The sequence below is a fragment of the Lepidochelys olivacea genome (genome assembly GCF_965140295.1).
Source record: "Lepidochelys olivacea isolate rLepOli2 genome assembly, chromosome: 3".
NCBI lineage: Eukaryota > Metazoa > Chordata > Testudines > Cheloniidae > Lepidochelys > Lepidochelys olivacea.
Genome location: NC_140413.1, coordinates 42696965 through 42710397, shown reverse-complemented (window position 1 = coordinate 42710397; position 13433 = coordinate 42696965). Strand labels below are relative to the sequence as shown.

At 40.7% G+C, this 13433-nt stretch overlaps 1 protein-coding gene across 1 annotated transcript in view; it reads left to right on the top strand.

Moving 5' to 3' along the window:
- Positions 1 to 13433, top strand: part of CSMD1 (CUB and Sushi multiple domains 1) — a 2028540-nt gene that overhangs the window by 1771058 nt on the left and 244049 nt on the right. The gene's annotated exons all lie outside the window — the stretch shown is intronic.

The window sequence follows — 13433 nt, the reverse complement described above, 5'->3', positions numbered from 1 at the left end:
TCTTACTGTTATAAATAGCATGTAAAATGTGGAGTGACTAATTCCTGAATAAAGAACAGGAGTACTTGTGGCACCTTAGAGACTAACCAATTTATTTGAGCATAAGCTTTCGTGAGCTACAGCTCACTTCATCCAATGCATGCAGTGGAAAATACAGTAGGATGATTTTATATACACAGAGAACATGAAACAATGGGTGTTACCATACACACTGTAAGGAGAGTGATCAGTTAAGGTGAGCTATTACCAGCAGGAGAGAAAAAAACCTTTTGTATTGATAATCAAGATGGGCCATTTCCAGCAGTTGACAAGAACGTGTGAGGAACAGTAGGGGAGGAAAATAAATATGGGGAAATAGTTTTAGTTTGCATAATGACACATCCACTGAATGCTTTACTTGTGAAACATGGTATGTTGGCCTGTCAAAAATTCTCTGGTCACTTGCTAATTCAGACAGGAAAACAAGACAATGTATTCAGTTAGGAACTGACAGAACAAAAACTGAATTGGCTTCTAAAGTATTTGTAATTTATTTACAATAAAGTCAGAAAAGGACAACCATAGTTACTCTTGAAAATGTTCTGTGAATACAATTTTTAATACAAAAAAAAAATCTTTCTGATGTGTGAAAGCTGTTTGTGCTGTGAAACATTGTTTCCTGTGGGTGGCAAGTGATATGAAGAAAGGCTTAAGTGGCTGACTTTGTGTAGCCCTTACACTCAACTTGATGGCATTTCTTTGTATAGCTGTTTGGATGTAACAGGGAGTCAGTCACAACATTTCAGGGAATGTTCAAAGCATCAGTAGGAAAACCCTACTGATGTGGCTGAAAATGGGGAAAACTGGAGGGGAGAAATGGGTGACGTTCTGAGCCCCTGGCATCTGGGTAGCATTTCTGTAATTTACTAGTGATCAGAGAACCAGTTGATGGCAGACAATAACACACTTCTGCATAACAATATTCCTTATTTTAGCTCTGCCCAGCCTCTAAGTAGAATTTAAAAATATTGGACATACTATTTCCTTAGAAGTTTTTAAGGTCAGGCTTGACAAAGCCCTGGCTGGGATGAGTTAGTTGGGGATTGGTCCTGCTTTGAGCAGGGGGTTGGACTAGATGACCTCTTGAGGTCCCTTCCAACCCTGATATTCTATGAAAGAGAGAGAAAAGAAAGGAGAGTAGAAATGGTGGGTGGAATAGGAATGAGGAAGGGGGAATGCGCACACAGCTCCTGGCATGGGAGGGAGAATGGGGTTCTTGGTATAGAGGAGCCTGGTCGGGGAGTGGTCACACAGAGCTTCTAGCTTTGAAGGAAAGGAAGGGGTCACACAGAATCTCTTGTAGGGTAAGAATGGATGACCCTGTTATGGGGTAGAAGTTGAGACAGGGGAGAGAAAGTGTGCATAAAGGGGCATGGAGGAGCTCACAGAGGCCCTGGCATGGAAAGAGAATAGGGAACCCGAGCTTGAGGTATGGAGGGCATACAGAGCTCCTGGGATGCAGGGGGAGAAACCTAGGCAACCTTAACTAGTGCTGTCAGTTCAGCTCATAATTAAAGAGAACTTCCTGAACCTTAGACAGACACGGGAGCAAAATTTAAATGAACAAACACAAGGTATATATGACACATATGACACAGCTGAGATTTTTTTTATTTCATTTCACCAGTTCACAGAATTATCTTTCCATGAACTGTAGGAAAATTGAGTTGTTAGTGGTATATGATCAGATAATATCAATAGAATTATATACATTGTCTCTAGATAAATCTCTAGCTTAACATTTTTGTCAAAGGAGTGATAATAATAATAATAATAATAATAATAAAAATAAATAAAATCCCTTAAATATTCAGACTGTCATGGAAAAGGAGATATTTCAACTATGTTGTGTTTTACAGATGGTAAAATACAGATAGTCACTACCTGAATGTGATAAAAAAAATTAGGACCTATAATTACAGCCACGCTTTTTGCTTAAGCTGCAGAATTTAATTGTGTATTACAGCCACACTTTTTGCTTAACCTGCAGAATTTAATTGTGTATTACATTATCTCAAAATGGAATGATCAACTAATAAATGCCAAGAATAAATAGTAACGTTAACCTTTTCAGAACTCTGTTTGAAAATAACTTTGTGTACTTACTATTGTATTTTCATCAGCTATGTTCCTAAAACAGCAATGCAACATAGAGGTTATTAAGGAGAAATAACATTTTATTTGTATTAATAGAAACATATGATTTTAAAACATATAGTTGGGGGAATCAAATAACAGGAACAAACAAATAAAATACTAGGACCTCCTCCACCTAGAAATATACTACCCATCAGGCGAGGTATTTCCAGTAGAGATAAGGAGGTGTTAGTACTGTTATACAAGGCACTGGTGAGACCTCACCTGGAATACTGCGTGCAGTTCTGGTCTCCCATGTTTCAGAAGGATGAATTCAAACTGGAGTAGGTACAGAGAAGGGCTACTAGGATGGTCCGAGGAATGGAAAACCTGTCTTAGGAAAGGAGACTCAAGGAGCTAGGCTTCTTTAGCCTAACTAAAAGAAGGCTGAGAGGAGATATGATTGCTATCTATAAATATATCAGAGGGATAAATACCACGGAGGCAGAAGAATTATTTAAGCTCAGTACCAATGTGGACACAAGAACAAATGGATATAAATTGGCCATCAGGAAGTTTAGACTTGAAATTAGACAAAGGTTTCTAACCATCAGAGGAGTGAAGTTCTGGAACAGCCTTCCGAAGGAAGCAGTGGGGGCAAAAGACTTATCTGGCTTCAAGATTAAGCTTGATAAGTTTATGGAGGGGATGATATGATGGGATAGAGTAATTTTGGCAATTAATTGATCTTCAACTATTAATGGTAGATATACCCAATGGCCTGTGATGGGATGTTAGATGGGATGGGATCTGAGTTACTACAGAGAATTCTTTCCTGTGTGTCTGGCTGGTGAGTCTTGCCTACATGCTCAGGGTTTAGGTGATAGCCATATTTGAGGTCAGGAAGGAATTTTCCTCCAGGGCAGATTGGCAGAGGCCCTGGGGGGGGGTTCGCCTTCCTGTGCAGCATGGGGCATGGGTCACTTGCTGGAGCATTCTCTGTACTTTGAAGTCTTTAAACCACAATTTGAGGACTTCAATAGCTCAGACATAGGTTAGGGTTTTGTTACAGTAGTGAGTGGGTGAGATTCTGTGGCCTTTGTTGTGCAGGATGTCAGACTAGACAATCATAATGGTCCCTTCTGACCTTAAAGTCTATGATTCTATGATTAACACAACAGTTCTCATTCAGGCAATATGTGAGGCCAGATAGGGGGGCAAATAGAGATGGATGTAATCAGACAGTTTCTATACCAAACATACGATGTAAAGCTTTTAATGCATAGCAAATATTGTATCTTTTCTTTTTTTAAGAAACAGCATACAGAAATAACACCAGTAATAATCACCATGCCCCCCCACACACCTTGCTTCTGTTTGGGGGTAGTAATGCCCCCCTGCACGCCTCCCTAACTATGCCTATGCATGGTACCTCTCAGGGATGAGTGGCCCTTTAAGAACGGATCATCTCCTTTTCTATGACTCTTTATCATGATCTTTGGAGTGGAGATGGGGATAGCGCTTTCCCTAATCTCAACAGCCCTTCGTCTTGGGAGAGGGAGCAAATCTTCTCTCCCATACAGGATCTCACAGGATGTTCTTTTAAAGTCAGAGTCCTTCCCCGTCAGCTGTCTTAGTATCCTGTGGATCAGGGACTGAGGGAGTTCTGCATCCTGGACACTTATTAAGAGAGTGGCGGTCCTGACTGCCTGCTGGACATTAACCAAATAATAAGGCCTAGTCCAGGGTTAAATACTTGTAAAGAAAAAAATATATTAATATTGATTGTCTGATTCCTTAGGAAAACAAATTCAAACTATTTCATAGTTGAAATAAAAGGCAAGAAACCTGACTGTTTCTGATGCAAGGGGTTACAGCATGTTTTGCAAAAGTCTTTTGTGAGGACAGCACATGTGTGGTCTGGTTGTCACATAGGAGATATGAGGGGGGTTGACCATGGTTGGTATAGATGGAATCCTCCGAGAATTTAGCTGCCAGTCTATAACAAACTTCTACTGAACATGTGAAAGCTAAGATTTTTCAGGGGCTTATACTGTGGCCAAATGTGGGTGGACTTTTACACGGCTAGTACAATGCACATGCCTAACATCAGAGCAATTCCTCTGCTAAATTTCAAGTCCCTGCTGTAACTCATAGGGATATTGCAACTTTTCAGTGTAATGCTTAGGGCATAATATGAGCACCAAAAAATATTTTTCCCTAACTTAATTCTTGGAAATGGCTGAACTATTTATACCAAAAAAAAAAAAAAAAGGCCTGAGGAACACACTTGGCATGGAAGCTCTCATACTGAATGTTTAAAGTTTGGAAACCTTATAAGCAATTGAAAACAGCCATCCTATAACGGAAAGTGTTAGGTGATGTCCTCAGCTCCATTGTGTGAATGGTTTTCACCTCAAGACACACCGTAATACTGATTTATAAGTCAAGAATTGGATAGCTGAGCAGCAATATGTGATTTATAAATTATATGCCTAATTAATAAATCATGAAACTGTCTATGAATTATGTGGCTCATTTTTGTCATACTAGTGACTTTTAAGTTAAATTGTAGATCTAATTTATAAACCATGTCATTGATTTATAAGTCTTTACAGAGGTCAAAAACGTTATTGGTTGATATGGCTGCCATAATACAGTATCACTGGCAGAAAGTTATATAAATTAAAAAGATGACCTTTCTGACAGAATGAAATGAAATTGATATACCCTTACAAAAAGGACAAGAAAGACAGGCAAATGAAGAGTCTATGACAATAAAAGCATTTACCAACTAATTGGAATGTCCGTGAGAATATGTACTGTATATTAAAGAAGTGGCTGCGAGGGCAATTAGCATATTTATTTAAACTGAGGAATTTCAGATACTCTTAACTCACAAATGTATTCTTGATTACATTTGGCCGTGCAATAAAAGCTCTTGGGGTAAGAGAAAAGTGTCCTCCCTCTTCCTGAATGAAAGAAAGTGCCATTTCTAACTACAGAAATGCAAAAAGGGAGAGGGAGAAGATTGGGGAGGGGAGATTTATGAATTTAGATGCCTTTTCATAATAATACAATTTAAGAAGAGTTTGTTTTTTAAAGTATTCAAGCAAAACCCCACTACCGTAGTATTAAGGATCCTGAGGTCTGAATAGTTGCTGGAGGGTAAGCCACAATCTAGAAGTGGAGAAGAGTGTCAGGGATCTAAAGAGAGACAAGGTGGGTGAGGTAATTTATTTTATTGGGCCAACTTCTGTTAGTGAGAGAGACAAACTCTGAGTTTACACAGAGCTTTTTTCAGGTCTGGGAAAGTCCTTTTATGTGTTATAAAGAAGCCAAAGATGGGGTGGGGATCTCATCTTGTTACTCCTGGGGATCAAAAGTGCTGCAGGAGACAGCCACAAAAGATGTACCTAGTGTATGCTTCCTCTTTCTCAAACACACTCATCTACATACATAATATCGTTTGACCACACTGAAAATAATGGGCTCTACCTAGCAGAAAATAACAATGGGCATTCTAAGTTCCAGAAACCATGAAAGATTCAAAATTGCTCAAATCTCCCTTCATCTCTGGAAAGATTTGCAGAGCTGCCTTAAAGGAAAAGAACTGATGGAAACGTATTGCCTTACTTACAGCTCATGATTCCTCACCTAAGAACCTCAATCTAGATTCTGTGCTGGGCCTCACTATATTCCCCAGAGACATTGTAAAAGGGAAAGAACATCTTCCTGTGTTTTAGCAGCTAAACTGGGAAGCAGGAGGGCTGGGTTCTATTCCTAACTGTCCAATTGCCTTCCCGGGTGATGTTGGGCAAGACTTAAACACATGCTTAAATCACTTGCTTGATTAGTTGGTGTCAGTATTAACTACAGTAAGTTAAACATGTATATGTCATAAAGTCCTCCAGAGAATGACTAGCTTTGGGGGGGGAAAACATTCAGGAATGGGTACTTCACTTTTATTATTGTATTTTTAACAGTTTAAGTTTTATGGCAAGTGTTAATGTAAAATATGCTTGGATAATCACTCTTTGAACTTATCTTTTGACAGCAATATTATCTAATTGTAAATTGGATATTTTGTGAAAGGGCAGGGCATTCTGAATCTCTAATCAAAGACAGGAAGGTATTATTACCTTATCCAGAATATATAGATGTTGTGGGTCTGACTGATCCTATGTTCCATTTTAGCAAAATTGTTATCCTTTTCCGCACATAGAACTATTTCTTAACATACAAATATGGTGAAGAAACATCATCTATAATATAAAAAATATTATTTGAAATATATCTTTGTATTGCAGTTGCAATATATGAAACCTGTCTCTGCATATATTAACTACATTAGATTTTATTAATTAATTAAATTTGTTTAATTGGCTAATGTTTTTGTAGTGCTTTGAAGATATAAACCCCTATATTAAATATTAGATATCATTAATGATATTTTTTTATAAAGAGGTATATCTAAAAGGAGCTTCTCTACTGGTGCTCTTGGTAAATTCATTATACATTCTTTTCTAAAGGATTTTACCACTATATGGAAACATAGAAACATGGAATTGTAGGACTGGAAGGGAACTCAAGAGGTCTTCAAGTCCTGCCCCTTGCACTCAGGACAGGACTAAGTATTATCTAGACCATCCCTGACAGGTGTTTATCTAACTTGCTGTTAAAAATCTCCAATGATGGAGATTTCACAACTTCCCTAGTCAACTTATTCCACAGCTTAATTACATTGACAGTTAGGAAGTTTTTCCCAATGTCCAACCTAAACTGCCATTGCTGCAATTTAAGCTCATTGCTTCTTGCCCTATCCGCAGAGGTTAATGAGAAATATTTTCCCCCTCCTTCCTGTAAAAAATTTTCTGTACTTGAAAATTGTTATCATGTCCTCCTTCAGTCTTCTCTTCTCCAGACTAAACAAACTCAGTTTTTTCAACCTTCCTTCAGAGGTCACATTTTCTAGACCTTTAATTGATTTTGTTGCTTTTCTCTGGACTTTCTCCAATTTGTCCACATCTTTCCTGAAATGTGGCTCCCAAAAGTGGACACAATACTCCAGTTGAGGCCTAATCAGAGTGGAGTGGAGCAGAAGAATTACTTCTTGTGTCTTGCTTACGACACTTCTGCTAATGCATCCCAGAATGCTGTATGCTTTTCTTTTGCAACAGTGTTACACCATTCACTCATATTTAGGTTTTGATCCACTATAACTCCCAGATCCCTTTCTGCAGTAGTCCTTCCTAGGCAGTCATTTCCCATTTTGTATGTCTGCAACTGATTGTTCCTTCCTAAGTGGAGAAAGTTGCATTTGTCTTTATTGAATTTCCTCCTATTTACTTCAGATCATTTCTCCAGATCATTTTGAACTTTGAATCCTACCCTCCAAAGTACTTGCAACCCCTCCGACATCCACAAACTTTATAAGTGTACTTTCTCTGTCATTATCTAAATCATTAATAAAGATATTGTACAGAACGGGACTCAGAACTGATCGTTGTGGGACTCCACTCATTATGCTCTTCCATCATGACTGTGAACCAGTGATAACTACTCTCTCGGAATGGTTTTCCAACCAGTTATGCACCCACCCTACAGAAGCTCCATCTAGGTTGTATTTCCCTACTTTGTTTATGAGAAGGTTATGTGAGACAGTATCAAAAGTGTTATTAAAGTGAAGAAATACCACACCTACTGCTTTCCCCCATTCCCAGCTCCAAGGCTTGTTACCCTGTTAAAGAAAGGTATTAGATACCTGAGTTAAGATGACTGGTCTGTAATTCCCCAGATTGTCCTTATTCCCCTTCTTGTAGATTGGCACTATATTTGTCCTTTTCCAGTCCTCTGGAATCTCTCCCGTCTTCCATGACTCTTTGAAGATAATCGCTAATGGCTCAGATCTCTCCTCAGACAGCTCCTTGAGTATTCTAAGATGTATTTCCTTGGGCCCTGGTGACTTACATAGTTTGATAATTTAAAAACAATATCTCTTTTACTTTCTGGAATGTGAAAATCTCACATTTTTGATGAACATGTGACTATAATGATTACAATGTAGATAATTGCATTAAAGTGTAAACAATTGTTGCCATTAAGTGTTTGCTGCTCTAATAGGTGCAGTCACTATAAAACATAATTGGTGCAGATAACATGAAAAAGTTGCCACTCAAACAAATATAAACCACCACAGTATTATATTTAGCTTATTTAACAATCAGTAATTTTTCAAAGTCTGAAATTTCTTACTAGTACAATACCAGTGTAATGTTTTGCATTGCCATATAAGGTCTCTGGATGCAAGTGCACAATCACACATAAAGTATTGCACAAAATCTAAGTTGTATTGGTAACTGTGCTGCAATGACAATGTCTCTTATTGGATGATATAGAGAGCGTTATAGGAATCTGCAAATTTGCATCAAATTACATGCTGTGAAAGCCTCCATCAGGTGTGTTAACATACTCCATCATTAAAAAAAAAAAGCACTTCAAAATGTGGATGTCTTGCTCTGAGTGAGGTACTGTATAGTTGGGCATCCAGATAAATGTCATTGGCAATCCAGAGTGTTGTTACTTTTTTCCCCAATCAAACATTTGTGTTTCCCACAAGAGAAAAAGTTAAAAACTGCTTGTCCTGATTATCTAAGAGCCCCCTTTATAAATGAGAGTAGTTACTTCTGTTACTATAACAGTGGAAATTAAGTGTCGAACTGAAAATATGTTCAGACAATATTATGGGCCTTTTGTTATGTTCACACTTTGTAGTATTATAGTGGGCCAGATTTTCATTTGATACTTACTTTAAATTGATACTTTAAACCTCAAGCTACGTTGAATTGGTGAAGCTCTTTTCTGGAGCTATATTGATTTAAACCAGTGAAAAATCTGGGCCGTTAGGCCTTATTAGACAGTTTGGCCTAGATCAAGGGTATTTAGGTGCATAACTAGGTTTGCCAGGCATCTGGTGTTTGACCCTGGTGGCTATGGTCACCGCCGCTAACTGGGCCATTAAAAGACTTGTTGGAGGTGCAGGAAGGCTAAAGCAGGGTCCCCGGCTGCCCTGGCTCCATGCAGCGCCCGGAAGTGGCAGGCATGGCTCTGTGGCTCCTAGGTGCAGGGGCAATTAGTGAAGTTCGGTGCGCTGCCGAGTGCTGACTCCGCAGCTCCCATTGGCCAGGAACTGCAGCCAATGGGACCTGAAGGGGCGGTGCCTGGCTGCCCCTGCGCCTAGGAGCTGGACATGCCAGCCACTTCCAGGAGCAAGGTGGAGCCAGGGCAGGCAGGGTGCCTGCCTTAGCCCTGCTGTGCCACCGAGTGGGAGCAGCCTGAGGTAAGCACCACCTGGCTGGAGCCTGCACCCCAAATCCCCTCCTGGCACCACAGCCCTGAGTCCCCTCCCGGAGCCCACACCCTTTCCTGAACCCCAATCCCAGCCCTGAGTCCCTTCCTGGAGCCTGCATCCTGCACCCCCTCTTGCAACCCAACCCCAGCCCTGAGTCCCCTCCCACACACAAATGCCCTCTGGGAGCCTACACACCCTCCAGCACCCCTGTCCCAGCCCGGAGCCCCCTCTTGCATCCCAAATCCCTCGTTCCCCTACTCAGCCGGAGCCCGCACCCCCTCCCTCACCTCAACCCCTGGCCCCAGCCCTGCCCTAGCTCCCACACTCAGAACCCCTCAACCCTAGCCCACGTTCCTCTCCTGCATCCCAAAACCCTCATCCCCGGCCCCAACCCCGTATCCCAGCCCAAAGCCTGAACTCCTCATTTCTGGCCCCATCCCAGACCCTACACCTCAATCCGCTGCCCCAGTCCAGTGAAAATGAGTGATGGTGCGGGAGAGCAAGTGATGGAGGGAGTGGGGTGGAGTGGATATGGGATGGGACCTCGGAGAAGGGGTGGGACCTAGGGGCAAGGGTGTTCGTTTTTTTGCGATTAGAGCATTGGCAACCCTACACATAACTCCTATTGAAATCAAACAAATCATAGAATCATAGAATATCAGGGTTGGCAGGGACCTCAGGAGGTCATCTAGTCCAACCCCCTGCTCAAAGCAGGACCAATCCCCAACTAAATCATCCCAGCCAGGGCTTTGTCAAGTCTGATCTTAAAAACCTCAAAGGAAGGAGATTCCACCACCTCCCCAGGTAACACATTCCAGTGCTTCACCACCTTCCTAGTGAAAAAGGTTTTCCTAATATCCAACCTAAACCTCCCCCACTGCAACTTGAGACCATTACTCCTTGTTCTCTCATCTGCTGCCACTGAGAACAGTCTAGATCCATCCTCTTTGGAACCCCCTTTCAGGTAGTTGAAAGCAGCTATCAAATCCCCCCTCATTCTTCTCTTCCACAGACTAAACAATCCCAGTTCCCTCAGCCCCTCCTCATAAGTCATGTGTTCCAGTCCCCTAATCATTTTTGTTGCCCTCCGCTATACGCTTTCCAATTTTTTCACATCATTCTTGTAGTGTGGGGCCCCAAACTGGACATAGTACTCCAGATGAAGCCTCACCAATGTCGAATAGAGGGGAACGATCACGTCCCTCGATCTGCTGGCAATGCCCCTACTTATACAGCCCAAAATGCCAATGGCCTTCTTGGCAACAAGGGCACACTGTTGACTCATATCTAGCTTCTCGGCCACTGTAACCCGTAGGTCCTTTTCTGCAGAACTGCTGCCTAGCCATTCGGTCCCTAGTCTGTAGCGGTGCATGGGATTCTTCCATCCTAAGTACAGGACTCTGCACTTGTCCTTGTTGAACCTCATCAGATTTCTTTTGGCCCAATCCTCTAATTTGTCTAGGTCCCTCTGAATCCTATCCCGACCCTCCAGCATATCTACCTCTCCTTCCAGTTTAGTGTCATCTGCAAACTTGCTGAGGGTGCAATCCATGCCATCCTCCAGATCATTAATGAAGATATTGAACAAAACCGGCCCAAGGACCGACCCTTGGGGTACTCCACTTGATACCGGCTGCCAATTAGTCATGGAACCATTGATCGCTACCCATTAAGCCCGATGATCTAGCCAGCTTTCTATCCAGATTATAGTCCATTCATATAGCCCATATTTCTTTAACTTGCTGGCAAGAATACTATGGGAGACCGTGTCAAAAGCTTTGCTAAAGTCAAGGAATAACATGTTCACTGCTTTCCCCTCATCCACAGACCCAGTTATCTTGTCATAGAAGGAAATTAGATAGTCAGGCATGACTTGCTCTTGATGAATCCATGCTGACTGTTCCTGATCACTTTCCTCTCCTCTAAGTGCTTCAGAATTGATTCCTCGAGGATCTGCTCCATGATTTTTCCAGGGACTGAGGTGAGGCTGACTGGCCTGTAGTTCCCCGGATCCTCCTCGTTCCCTTTTTTAAAGATGGGCACTACATTAGCCTTTTTCCAATCGTCCGGGACCTCCACCGATCGCCATGAGTTTTCAAAGAAAATGGCCAATGGCTCCACAATCACATCTGCCAACTCCTTTAGCACTCTCGGATGCAGCGCATCTAGCCTTGGACTTGTGCTTGTCCAGCTTTTCTAAATAGTTCCAAACCACTTCTTTCTCCACAGAGGGCTGGTCACCTCCTCCCCATGCTGTGCTGCCCAGTGCAGTAGTTGGGGAGCTGACCTTGTTCATGAAGACAGAGGCAAAAAAAAAAAAAATCAGTGAGAGTTAGGTGTCTAAATACCTCGGAGGATCTGGACCTTAGAATTTTTTTTTCTAAATAAGTGAGACTTGTTTGAGGAGCATTAATACCCTCTTGATTCTGTTTGAGCCATCTGAAAGGAAAATACATTTGAAAGTCATACTGTCTCTCTCTAGGTAGATATATTTGAAGGGGGGTTCTCTGATCAGTTATTGAGAGTTTTGTCGTGTCTTTTTATGTGGTACATGGAGTAAGTTTCTAAATCACAGGGGCATTAAAAGCTTCATAATTATTTTAAAATACCGTTTAAGGCATTATCAAGGTTTTAAAGCTTCACACATAGCCATGAGGAAATTCTGTCACAGGTTCACCAGGTCCAAAATTATATTAAAAGGAAATTATGCAGAATTATGTGGGTCCTTCAGTGAAATCCTATACGACAAATAATTTGCCCCAGATTTCTAGGGTGATGAAATTATATCTGAGGCAGTGGTCTCATGTGCTACCTTTGCAAGGAGAAATAGAATCAGACCAACATTTTCAAATGTAGACACCAATATGTAGCCTGAAGTTCATGGATGTTGAGTACCCTCATCTCATTGGAAATGTTAGATACTCAAATTTAAAAAAAAAAATCAGTCTGTTTGTTAATTCTGTAAATAAGACTAATTAAAGGCACATAGTATTGATACCCAGTGCTTCTTTTATGAAAGTTTGTGTACCTTTGCTCAGTGAATGTGAAGCATATGTATTTTGTGAGTTCTGTAATGTTTAATTTTTGAAGTAACATTATTTTAGAGTATATCTGAAAATAATATTAGAAAAGCAGACTGTGGAGATGTAAGATTTTTCTGTTAATATTAAGAGTTTTTGCTATGTAAAGCCATGGAATGCCATATGTCTTCAGTTTAATTGCTTCTAGTGGCAACATAGATCTTAGTTTGCTCATTTTTAAATTCTGTGTACACATATATTGTTAATTTATTAAACTAGTTATTCATATGCCTCTTTAATCTAATAAATTATATAATTTTGTGCCTTTGTGTATTATGGTAAAAATATTGTCATAGTATCAATTAATCAGCTCATTAGAACGCAGAAAGTAGGCTATGTTTGTAGCAGAGAAATAAAATGCAAAGCAAATAAAGGTTTAATATAGTATCCTAGTCTGCAATTATCTGCTGTAAATCATTGACAAGCTAGAGTTAGGGAGCCTTACAAAATACTTATTGGATCATACCTAGCCTATGTCCAAGCAAAGGATTTAATATAACACTTTAAAAAGGGCCAAAATAGTAAGACGGCATCCTATGAAATTTCCTTCTTTTAAATATGTGGTAACTGCAAATGCCTAATGCAGTCACTCCAGAACAAATGTTTGGCTTGTACAAAGACGTAAAGGGGATAGAATCACCGAAAAGCTTGGGGGTCCTTAAACACACAAGCCCTGCACTGATTATTTTGCCCAGCCTCCCAACACAGGTTCCTTGAGGATCCTTTCCAAACTCCTCAAATGGACTGTTCCTTCTAGTCCCTTTCCCTTGGAAAGAGTCATCCTACCTGACTCCTAGATTTTTTTCCTCACAGAACATCCAAATGGATGATTCTTTCCTCATTGATAACATTGTGTCAGTCCCCTTATTGTTGGAGATACTAGGCGT